Raw genomic sequence first — 13,031 nt, 5'->3', positions numbered from 1 at the left:
CTATTTTTGTAATGATTAACATCTCTTAATCATAAAATCCATAATTTGGACATTCCACAGCAGAAACTTCCATAGGGACTTATCACCCGACAATCATCTAAATATGCTTCCTCAGATACAGACTAGGGAAACAACACTGAGAAAGCTATCATGCGAACTTTTGGTCTCTGGTTAATGGTGAAGCAAATGTGATTGAAGCAGGTTATAATATGTAATCACATATTGGCTGGACAGATGCTTAAATAGAATGTCACATCCAAAGTTCCCGGCTTGATTCATGACTCAAATTTAACAAGGATTCCCCAGAGAAAAATAAGTTTTGTAATGTTATCATCTCTTTGTCTATCATATACATTGGAGCTTTCTTAAGAAGTGGAAAATGTTTGAATGACTGTTAAATAGTCACTGATGTTTCCCCGAAGTAGAACGTTGGCTAGAGGAGAATGCAATCACGGTCGAGATGGAAATCCACTTTCACTCATTCCCGGTGTGGGTGCCTCCGCTTGCTGATGGCACTGCGTTCGACACTGCCACCCCCCACGAAAAGGCACCCCATCTATCCTGACCCTTCTGTGGACCCTGATGGGGAAGCACTCTAGATTTTTCCCCTCATGCCCAAAGACACTAAAATCCTTCTCATGGTTTCTCTTCCAAAAACGCTTACATGAATGTTGGATTTGGAGGAAAGATCAGTGTTTGGAAAAGTAAAGAAGTGCACATGAATCGGACTACAGCCAACGACTCTGGTATGTGGAAGAGAGGACGTGACCCGTCCCACCCCTCCACTTAGATGAGCTGTGGGGTACGCACCGGATGTACCTGCATGCATTCACCAAGTACCCATGCTTCTCTGTCTGTCTGTGCATTTACATATGTGTGGATCTCTACATGTGCCTTACAGAATTAATGAATTCATGTTTTATCCAGTGGTTGTTAAACGTTTGCTTTGCAGCAACCAGGACTCTGTTACTACAACACTCAGAAAACCATAGGCCAGGGCTTTGATCACCGGAGTCCTGCGTATGTGAACCAGAGAGTCAATGTTTCCAGGGAAGGAGCATTCATATGCTCTTTTGGCATGATGTCTTGAGTGTCCATTGCGTGCCAGATCCTGACTGAGGCCCATTGTGTGGAAGGGGACAGGCTGCAGAGAAGACCCCACAAGCCTGTTGGGAATCATCATCAAACACAGAGTCACTGGAGGGAGGCACTGGGCCCCCTGGCCACCCCATCAGAACACATCAGAATTAAAGCTTACAGCAGTTCACAAGGACAGGGCTGAAATATTGTCCTCATCATCCCTGACAAGAGGGTGTTCAACAATCTGCGCACCAAGCGTGATCAGTGGTCCAACCTAAATCTGTTCTTGTATATTCATCCTGGGGTTGTGATTTTTCACTTTTAAGCGTTTGGTAAATTCCCTTTGTATACCAGTGTCATAAAATTACCTCCAAGCAAATTCCTGAGCCTGCCGCAAGCCTGGAGGAGAGAATATCCCATGTTACCAGTTGTACATAAATCCACAGGGCTCTAAACCTCATCATCCCCGGTCTGGTCCTGAAGCAGAGACAGAATCCCCCTCTTCATCGGGTCTACATTGATCCTGAATCTTGGTAGAGAGGAAGGAGGAGGTTAACCCATCGACTTCCTAAAAAAGAATGGTCATATGGAGTCGTTGCCTAATAGGGCAGATCAATAAAGTGCTGGTGTGGATGGTGCTAATAATAGTTTACAGATGCTCTGAAGCCCAGGGTCATCATCATTAATTTCACTGCACATGCGTGTAGGCAGAATAATAGGGTTCAGACAGGCCTCTGAGGGGAAGATCTATCATACTGATCAAAAGCAGCAGGAGGAAAGATGGGCTTTCGGGCCTCGTGTCTGACAGTGTTATGACGTGGTGAAAGGCGGATCCATAGGGCCCTCCCGGCGGACTGGACCGCCCAGTGCTTGGCACACAGCCTCCCATGATGACCTCCTTCACTCTCAAGGCTGCCTCCAGCTTGATGCTTGGCGTCAAGTCCCCTGCACCCTCTTCAGCCCTGAGGGTGGCCTTCTGCTTGACCCTTGAGCCACATCCCTCTTTTCTACTTTATGTGAATATGTGGAACCTTACTCTGTTCTTGGAGCTCAGGTGCCTGAAGTTTGTCAGCACATTTAATGTCCATTCCTTCTAGAAATGAGGCTTTGCCCTTAGTGTCTGTCAGTCCTAGTTCCCTGTGCTTGGAAGCCGGCCTCTGAACCCAGCCATGTGGCTGGGCTCCTGCCCCAAATCTGTCACACCTGCCAGCCTGCGTGTGCTTCCCAGGACCTGATGCTGGTTCCCCAACACCGCATCCTGGCCTCTGGTGTGGGGACTACCATTATTTCAAGTTGGAACATAGAAGCTAATTGTTTACCAGGTATCACTTGTGGTTTAGAGCTAATCTCACCAGATGCCAAATTCTGCCTAGTGGTCTGGATGGCTGCTCAGCTTCTGAAAAATAGGAAGTTTCATCACCCTTTGGCACCTTTCAGTCTACGTGGTGGAGTGAACTGGGCCAAACCCCATCCTGTCATGGAATATGGTTAGCCGTGTAGGAGACGCAAATTGTCCTTGATGTGGAGAAGAGCCATTAATAACAGCAACTTTTCAGCAAAAACTTAGTACAATAATTAGTTCAGTGAGTATCTGTTTTTGGCTCCTACACCCTAAGTGTTGGAATCAGAGCAACAACAACAAAAAACAAGATTCCCACTCTCATGGAACTTATATTTTTAAGTGCACATGCACACATGCGTTGTGTGTGTGTGTGTGTGTGTGTGTGTGTGTGTGTGTGTGTGTTGCCCTTTTTGGAAAGAGGGGACAGACATTAAAAACCATCATCAGGTGATAAATAGCTCAGTGAAGAAAATGTGAAGGGGTAAAGTGATAGAGCCACCTCACAGACTCTCTGTAGAGGTGGCATTTGAAGTAGACTTTTGAAGTAACATAAAAGAGCCAGTCATCGGATGATCAAATAGAACATGTTTCCAGAGGGAGGGCTGGGGGAAGGTCCAAAAACAGGAATGATCCTAAACATCTGAGCCTTCGTGTGGCTGGAGAGAGTGTGTAGGAAAAGAAGGAGCTGGGATGAGACTGGAGGCTTTGCCAGAGGCTGGATCTTCAGGGGCTTTATGAATCTTTAATTTGAATACAATGGGAAGACAGTTGAATATTTTAAGGAGGTGAGCCACTTAGAATCTGAGTTACATTTTAAAAAGAGAACACCACTTCTAAAGGAGAGGGATTTATAGGAAGCCCTGGGAGGCCATTGCGAGATTAGTCAGGAAGCTCCTGGCAGAGTTAAGTAGGAGGGGTGGAGGTTTGGACGAGGCTACATACGTGCAAGTGAAGAAAAGATGAGGAAGAATCTGTTGGATTTACAGGACTTGACGTGGGAATCAAAAATCTTAGATTTTTTTGTCATAAGCAAAAGGGCTGATAGTGATGCCATTTTCCAAGGATGAAGACTGAAAGGGAAGAACATGTTGGAAGGAGAAAAGTGTAGTGTGCTGTTTTTGGCTGTGTGAGTTTGAGTTGCCTCTTAGACATGATGTAAATCTGACAAATAGGCAGTGTGGCATATGGATCTGAAGGTGGGAGATGTCAGGGTTGGAAATGGAGAGCTGGGAGCTGGGAAATTATATATATATATAGGTCTTTGATCCTGGTTCCTAAATCCCTTGGAATTTCCTGGGTGATAGACAGGTCTTGTTTTCTCTAATGAGGTGATTCCTCGTGGGCACCTGGATAGTTTCTGCATGGGAGTTGGTCATCAGAAATATGAAGCCAGGGGGCTGCCAAGGCAGGAGGAAGATGGCGGCGGGGGCGAGGTATTTTCAAAAGAAATAATTCCAGATTGATGGATGAAATTTTAAGACAACAGCAGGAATTTTGGGCTTAGATTGTTCGAAATACTCACCAGAGTTTGCAAATAGTAATGACAAAGATGATCAAGTTTTAAATTGCCAATCGGCAGTGAAGGTGCTCTCCCCAGAAGATGGAAAAGCAGATATTGTGAGAGCTGCTCAGGACTTTTGCCAATTAGTAGCCCAGCAGCAAAAGAGATCCACAGATTTGGATTTAGACATGTTCGACAGTTTACTTAGGTCAACTGGTTTTCCTGATCCTGATTTAGTATTGAAGTTTGGTCCTGTGGACAGCACGTTAGGCTTTCTTCCCTGGCACATCAGATTGACTGAGATTATCTCTTTGCCTTCCCACCTGAACATCAGTTATGAGGACTTTTTCTCTGCCCTTCGTCAATATGCAGCCTGTGAACAGCGTCTGGGAAAGTAGTGATCCCTGGTTGTGTAATTTGATTTCAGGCTTTTGGAGAAAAGGACCCAAGTGACTCTGATGTTTACAAAGCACCTATGAAACCCTGTACACACCTAGTTCATAATCCTCATAATTTATCAACAAACACAAAAAAGTGTCTTACTTGAGAGTAAGAGTATGTGTGAGTATGAGTGCGTGTGCACACGTGTGTGTGTGTGTGTATGTATGTAAATAAATTTATAAATGGGGGAAGTATTGGAGAAGGAAAGACGTAGACCTGCCGTTTGAGCAAATAGCAGCAGTGTTTTAGGAGCTGAAATTTCAGATTTAAAGGTTTCAGCCTCCACTACTTCCCTGTTTTTGTGGGGAGCAGGGGGGGTGACTAGAGCTATTTGGTTGTTGTTTTGGGGGGAGGGGAATAATTTTTGTTCAGTCTTTCCTAGTGACCAAACTTAATTTTTAAGAATAATATATTGACTTATTAAATGGAACCGTTTTGAGTTTGAGGGATCTCCAGAGGAATGGAGGTCTGTGTTGGTCACATGTTAAAAGCTTGCTCAGCTTTGGAGCAGAGGGCATACCTGTTTTTGGATATCCGTCCATCTTCATCTCATTGTAGTTGAACAATGTGACTTGCGAGTGTTGCTCTGGTGTCTGTTCTGGGTTGTGAAGATCATCTGAAAAAGAACTCACTACATTCAAACGTAGAATTTAAAAAATTTAAATACTGTATTAGTCAAGAAAAGGTGAAAAAGTTATAATCTTAAAAGTAAAGTTGGAAGATTTCCTAAAATAGGAAAGAAAGTGATTTCCTTTTTTATTCGGTGAGCAGTGTGTACCGAAAGTTGGTTTAAAAAATATTTCCATTAACTATTTTTATTTAAAATAAGCATTTGAGGGAAGTTACCAAGGCAGCTCTTTTCTTCAAAAGTAGTAACCTGTTCCTCTTTGGAATAGCACATTTTGGGCCATGTTAGTACCCAGGATTTTTGCTCATTTTACTCAGTAAATCCTGATGGTGACTTTGCCTAAAAGATCTTTAAGTAAGATGGAGGCCTGTGTAGGTAATAAAATATTACCAAAGTCTACAAAAGTAATTTAAATTAATTTTACATGTTCTCTTTCATGACAGAGAATTGCTCTGGTTCTGTTATTTTTTAAATGAATAAGTGATTTTTTGGTATGTGTTTAATATTTCTTCCCTCACTGCTGATCCTTGGACAGAAACCATTCTTTATATTTGATGGACCGTTTTCAGAAAAATCTTAAGTGTACAATAGTTGTCTAAAACTGGAGTAGCTTAAATACTAGGTCTCAGAAGTCTGAAAAATAGCGAAGAAGACTGGATTTGGAAAGCAAGGTCTGAAGTTGCTTGTCGTATTCTGAAGCTATGAAGAATAAAATGTTTCCACTTTGGATTACAAAACCCCATTTATGATTTTAAAATTTACACTTGAAATAAAATGATTAAACTAAAAAAAAAAAAGAAATATGAAGCCATAGGTAGTCTTGGAATTTTCAGATTTCTAGATCTGAAGTTTCTAGATCTCACCCCATGTACTCTTCATCTGTCTGCTCATCTGTACCCTTTATCACATCCCTTATTATATAATAAGCTGGTAAACATAAGTAAGTGTTTCCCTGAGTTCTGTGAACTGTTCTAGCAAACAATCAAACCCAAGGGGGGGTCATGGAAACCCCAATTTATAGCCTGTCAGTCAGAAGTACAAAGGACACCCTGGGACTTTGACTGGTGTCTGAAGTGGGGGTCGGAGGCCATCCTATGGGACTGAGCTCTGAATCTGTGGGATCTGAGGCTCTCTCTAAATGGATAGTGTCAAAGTTGAGTTAAATTCTAGGTCATCTAGTTGGTGCCTGAGAATTGGTTAATGAGTAGAAAACCCACCCATCCGCGGTCAGAAGTATTGTCAGTGTGTGAGAGGGAAAACACAGGAGCATGGTTTGCTTCATGGAGCCCTCTGCAGAGATGGTGTTTACAGGCGTGGTGTGAAGGAGTTCACACGGGGGCAGGGGGGGAGTGTGGGTAGAGAAGAGAAGGGGCCGGAGTGGCCTCTGAGGCCCTGCAGCATCTTGACACCTAAGAGAGGAAAGGAGCCTCAGCAGTGCTCAGAAATGTAAGGCAAATACATGAAACGGGACTTCGTCGTGTGTGAGGTCACCTGCTAGTCTTTCGTACACATCAACCACTCTAGTCTTCAACTTCTGTGACTAGTTAGAAAGTAAAGACTGGCCTCAGACTGTCTTCCTTAGGACCCAAGACCCTCCACTGGCCAGCTGTGTGACCTTGGGCTAATCAATTAGCCGCTTTGGAACTTAGTTTCCTTATGTGTAAAATGGATTTATAAAAATATCTATGTCATAGGGGCACCTGGATGGCTCACTTGTTTGAGCATCAGACTCTTGGTTTCGGCTCAGATCGTGATCTCAGGGTCATGAGATGGAGCCCCGCGTCAGGCTCCTCACTGGGCATGGAGTCTGCTTGAGATTCTCTCTCTCTCTCTCCCTCTGCCCCTGCACTCAGCTCACACATGTGCGCGCTCTCTCTAAAATAAATACCTAGCATGCACATGTGTGAGCTGGGGTTAAGGAGGGCACGTACTGCATGGAGCACTGGGTGTTATACGAAAACAATGAATCGTGGATCACCACATCAAAAACTAATGATGTATTATATGGTGACTAACATAACATAATAAAATAAAATTTTAAAAAAGAAAATAAAATACATATCTTAAAAATAAATAAATAAAAATATCTATGTCATAGGCTTGATGGTTGGATTAAATGGATTAATATGTATAAAGCCCTTATAACAGTGCCTGGCGCATTTTAAGCAACCAATAAATGTGATGTAGCAGTTGCTAAATAGCTATTATTTGTACTGTATACTCAAGTCAGGCTCAGGCAAGTTTGAATCCTCAAGGGTCACAGAGGTAGTAAATGGTGGAGCCAAGATATATAATCAGCCATAGAAATATATAATGTGTTGACCATTATTGTAAACTGTTCAGAAAAAGGAATTGTTTTTAAAAGCAGTCTTATTCATTTTCAGTGGGTAGCCAAATTGGGGAGGGGGATCAGTTTCAACAAGATAATATTTTTTAAAGGAAATGTCTATTAATTTCAATTAAATAAAGTAATTCAAGTTAGACTAATGAAGTACTGTCAAACAAGGGAGCTGGGAAGCTACTTCAATAAATAGAGAAGAATGATTTGTACTTAACATACTGGTTGTTTACACATAAATTGGTGTTTTTAATTGTTTGGAAGCAATTTGTTCTCTTCAGCAAATTAAATGTTCCTCTATGCAAGTGTTAGACTATTTTATGGGCGACTTTTTTTTTTTATAAAGCAAAGTTAACTTCAGCTTAATTCCTATCCAAATTAATGAAAGTTTCTTTCATTTTATGGGATTCTAAATCTTTTCCACTGGTGTTAAAATTAGGTTCTCTTGCTGAATTTAAGAAAGGAGAATTTCTCTGCTCATAATTCCACTATCCAATTATAATAAATTATGCGAACAAACTGTTGTTCTGGAAGAAACTGTGAGGAACATCTGCCAACCCAAACAGGTGACAGGTCTGACTAGGGTACAGTGTCTTAGGGGTCAGTCCCCTTGGAATTTGGTCTGAGTATTCCACAGGGCAGTACACACTCCAGACATCCTGTACGTGTTGAAAGGAAGGAATAGGGGAGAAAGGAAGGGAGGGAGGGAAAGAGGGGAAAACAGTCTCCTCGACTGGACTATGGTTTGGAAGCACCAGTTTCTGAACAAGGTCAATAACCAAGGACTGGCTCAACCCTGCAGAGTTCCCAGAGTCAGGCTGATGTGCTCAGTGGAAATTCAGCCAAGAGCTGTGCACCTTATTGCTGACGAGTCACACCAGATGTGTTGTCCAAGGACTAATAATGTCTATTCCTGTATGTTCCATCCATATGTGGGGAAGCAGAAGAGAGTATTTCAGAGCTGGTTGGTCAACTTTAAGGTATGCTCAGTGCAGTGTGTCAGGAATACAAAAGCATTTTCCAGATGGCATCATAAAGTCAGCTCATTTTTGCAAAGCGCCATCTCATTTTTGAGAAATAGCCCCTTGTTTTGCATTCCCGTTGGTCATTTTAGAATTGCTTTTTCTTGGGGCGCCTGGGTGGCTCAGCCGTTAAGCGTCTGCCTTCGGCTCAGGTCATGGTCCCAGGGTCCTGGGATCAAGCCCCGCATCGGGCTCCCTGCTCGGCGGGAAGCCTGCTTCTCCCTCTCCTTCTCCCTCTCCCCCTGCTTGTGTTGTCTCTCTCTCTGTCAAATAAATGAATAAAATCTTTTAAAAAATTGCTTTTTCTTGCCATAAATGCAACACTTAAACTAGAGGGCCGGGTAGGATATCTGCTGTATATTATGAAAAATGTCTACCAGGCTGTGAGTGTTCAGATAGGAACTGACCAGGAGTATGACAAGATGTCATCTCAACCACTGGCCAGGCCACCAGGGAGACAGAGTACCAGACAGACACTGGGATTCTCCTTGTACTGTTAATGATACATCACTGATAACTTCACTTGCTGATCGGCGTGTCAGTGTCTACCGCGGTGGGAGAGCTCTTCCACCTCAGAAATTCCTTCGTGTGGGGTCCAGAGCCCACCTACCCCTAGAGTTGTTTCTAGACCTGCTTATCTGCAGGAACTCTTCTGTAGCCAAATCAGTCAGCTCCCTTTCCTCCAAATACTCCTTGTACTTCCCCAAATCCATGTCTCTCATCAAGCTCTTTCCTTGGCCCGTAGTGCATTCTCTCTCCTTGTCTGTCTAGCCAAATCCCACGTGTCCTGCAAGGTGCTAATCTGGTGTCCTCCTCAATGAAAGCACGCATGTTACCCTGTCACTCCCCAGAAGAATTCCACGTGTAATTCCACTGAGCCATCAGAACAACTTTAGAAAGCGTATTTATAAAATAGGTACATTTTACACATAAGAATATGAGACTCTAATAAAAGACCTCTTGTGCTGAGGTCCAAAGGTGTTATCAGAATCTGGATTTGAACTCTGGTTTCTTGGACACCATGGGTTCCTGCCAATCTCCTGGTGACGTTTCTTGTATCCTTTGTTGCAATTATTGTTGTTATACTTTTCTTAAGTATAAAAGTTCGTGTATCCTTAAATAAATAGTAAGTGCCTTGAAGAAAAGAATGATTTCTTTATATTTCTTATTCTAGAAGAAGAGTGGAGAATTTGACTCTGTGATTCACCATTCTTACTCCAGGACACAGAGCAGAGCCCAACACACAGTAGAGACAAAATAAACACTTATTAAATGAATTTCTGTATGTCTCTTACAGTGTCTGGCCTTGCACACTGGGGTCCCCAATAAATATTCTTCTGGAGCAATGAGACTGTTCCCTTGTTAAGATTTTAGAGTAAACTCTTCTTGGATATTTATAAAACACTTTCCTCTTACAGCATTCCATGCCTGTTACCCACCTTCTGAGGGTGAATTTGTCCTACCTAACGTAGCTATTATCAAACAATTACTTGAGTGGTTCTTGGCTTCTCATGCTGACACCAGACTGTTGTGTTTGTCTCTAGTGATGCAGAAAGAGAGGCACATCCTAAGAATTGATCCTCCATGAAAATTGCTTACTAAATATCATTTATTGATTATTATCCTATAGTAAGCCCATAATTTACATAATTGTATTTAATTCTCAAAGAAGAGCAAAGATCCTTCACGCCATTTTATAGGTTGGGAAAACCAGGGCTCAGAGAGATTAAGGAACTCAGGACCACACAGCCAATAAAGTGGTGAGCTAGGATTAAAGCTCCAGCTCCAGCCACCGAGCTCTGCTACATCCATGTGGCTCGTGATGTTCTGGGAAAGGGGGCTGAATATTCTTATAAGCTGGCACAATCAAATTAGACAAGTCCTAACAGTCAAGTCAGATACAGTGAATAATGGCATTATGTTTGGGGGGATGATTATTGGGAAAATTTCAAAATCACTGCTAGCTGCACAGATATCAGTTGTTTCTGATTATTTTACTGACATAGTCTTAGAAATTATTAAACATTCTAACTAAAGTTCCACCTCTGAGTCATGTTTCTTTAGTTGGTGAAAACTAGCTGCTATTCATTAGTGGGAAAAATCATTAATATGTAACATTATTATCTTTAACTCCACCCTAGTAAAGATCAGTTGGTATTTATTAACATTTTGAATATGGTTTAATATTTCACTAAGTTTATTTAACAAGACTTCATCAGCTAAGTTGACTTTAGTTTTGGTTTGGCCCTGAGTCACATCTTTTTGTAATTTCAGGAAGTCAGAATGAATGAATCAGTAGTGTTCAGTAAATATTTATTTATTTATTTGTTTGTTTATTTATTTATTTATGTTAGTCACCATACATTACATCATTAGTTTTTGATGTAGCGTTCCATGATTCATTGTTTGCGTATAACACCCAGTGCTCCACGCAGAACGTGCCCTCCTTAACACCCATCACCGGGCCAACCCATCCCCCCACCCCCCTCCCCTCTAGAACCCTCAGTTTGTTTCTCAGAGTCCATCATCTCTCATGGTTTGTCTCCCCCTCCAATTCCCCCCCTTCATTTTTCCCTTCCTTCTCCTGATGTCCTCCATGCTGTTCCTTAGGTTCCACAAATAAGTGAAACCATATGATAATTGACTTTCTCTGCTTGACTTATTTCACTTAGCATCATCTCCTCCAGTCCCATCCATGTTGATGTAAAAGTGGGGTATTCATCCTTTCTGATGGCTGAGTAATCTTCCATTGTATATATGGACCACATCTACTTTATCCATTCATCTGTTGAAGGGCATCTTGGCTCCTTCCACAGTTGGGCTATTGCAGACATTGCTGCTCTGAACATTGGGGTGCATATGGCCCTTCTTTTCACTACATCTGGGTCTTTGGGGTAAATACCCAGGAGTGCAGTTGCTGGGTCATAGGGTAGCTCTATTTTTAATTTTCTGAGGACCCTCCACACTGTTTTCCAAAGTGGCCGTACCAACTTGCATTCCCACCAACAGTGTAAGAGGGTTCCCCTTTCTCCACAACCTCTCCAACATTTGTTGTTTCTTGCCTTGTCCATTTTTGCCATTCTAACTGGTGTAAGGTGGTATCTCAATGTGGTTTTGATTTGAATTTCCCTGATGGCTAATGATGATAAATATTTTTTCATGTGTCTGATGGCCCATTTGTATGTCTTCTTCGGAGAAATGTCTGTTCATGTCTTCTGCCCATTTATTGTCAGTAAATATTTAAATGTGAATATGAAAACACAATGAAAAACATGACTTCTGAGTATTTGCAATAGCATTCACAGTTTTAACAGTTCTGAAGCTGGTGAGAGTCTGTTTGTTTCCTGTTTTCTAAAATGAGCTGAATTTTGAGACTTGGTGTAACTATTTTTAATTCCTTCCAGTAAGTACCCCTAAAGTGTTTCTCATTGCTGCAAGTACCTTTCATGAGACAATATAATCAAAGAGTGTTTTAAGTTGCAAATTTTTAGATTTTTAGAATTTAGATGCTATTTCTCTCTCTACTACCCACCAGATGTGACACTGAACAAATTCTTCATAAAACAAGCATTAGCTTACTCAACTCCAAGTTGGAGCTAATATATAATTCAAAGAATTTGAAAGGGATCTATAAGCACACAAAGGGCTTGCTCTGCCTTGAATCCAGTCACACTGTATATACTGGGTAGAAGATGGTGATGTTCTGCTATTTTCTCCATTCATTCTCATCTTGATTTCTGTGTATATGGTAACAGATGCACAGCAAGCAGTGAGTTTAGTTCATAATACCTATTGTGTAGTTCAATTCCACCTGATGGGGAAAAACCTGGAGTGTAGCTTAGGAAGCAGTTTTGCTGTTGTGGCCCTATTGTGATATTAATAAATCAGTAGCTTCTGACAGACTCAGGCAGGGAGCTGACTCTTATCTTATTGTAGGAGTCTAAAGTCTCCTGATCTGGGGGCTTTGAATCATTGCTCGGAAGAGGATTAGACAATATCCCCTTTTGCAGCAAATCAGTAATTAATGATAAATTATTTAAATGACTGCAGATTGCCTTTGGCGTTCACCTTGACTATATGCACTATAAGCAGATGAGACTTTTAAAAGGATATCTGACATTCTTTTTTTTAAGATTTTATTTATTTATTTGAGAGAGAGCATGAGCAGGGGGAGAGGCAGACTCCCCGCTGAGCAGGGAGCCCAATGCGGGGCTCGATCCCAAGACCCAGGGATCATGACCTGAGCCGAAGGCAGACACTTAACTGACTGAGCCACCCAGGCGCCTCTCTCTGTTTTTTGTTTTTGTTTTTGTTTTTTGTTTTGTTTTTAGAGAGAGAGCATGCCGGCATGGGAGTAGGAGCAGAGGGAGAGGAGGAATCCTCAAGCAGACTCCCCACTGAGTGCGGAGCCTGAGGCAGGGCTTGACCTCAGGACCCCAAGATCATGACCTGAGCTGAAACCAAGAGTTGGATGCTCGACTCACTGACCCACCCAGGCTCCCCTGACATTTTTTATTAGCAGAAAGGATAACTTCATTTACTCTGCACTAAACATGCATTGAGCACCTGCTGCATGGTTAGGCTCTGAACAGGGTGCTGATTTCCGGTGCTGAATCTGATCTGGTCCCTACCTTTAAGGAACTCACCATCTCACAGAAGAGAAAGGTATATCAGCAGCT

At 42.1% G+C, this 13,031-nt stretch overlaps 1 pseudogene; it reads left to right on the top strand.

The window, feature by feature from the left end:
- The first annotated feature begins 664 nt into the window (after nt 1–664).
- LOC113913752 lies at nt 665–4,534 on the top strand (annotated as a pseudogene).
- The last annotated feature ends 8,497 nt before the right edge of the window (nt 4,535–13,031 follow it).

Source organism: Zalophus californianus, chromosome 11 (genome assembly GCF_009762305.2).
Source record: "Zalophus californianus isolate mZalCal1 chromosome 11, mZalCal1.pri.v2, whole genome shotgun sequence".
NCBI classification, from domain to species: Eukaryota; Metazoa; Chordata; class Mammalia; order Carnivora; family Otariidae; genus Zalophus; species Zalophus californianus.
The sequence above is the reverse complement of the archived record's forward strand: the minus strand, read 5'-3'. Positions and strand labels throughout refer to the sequence as shown.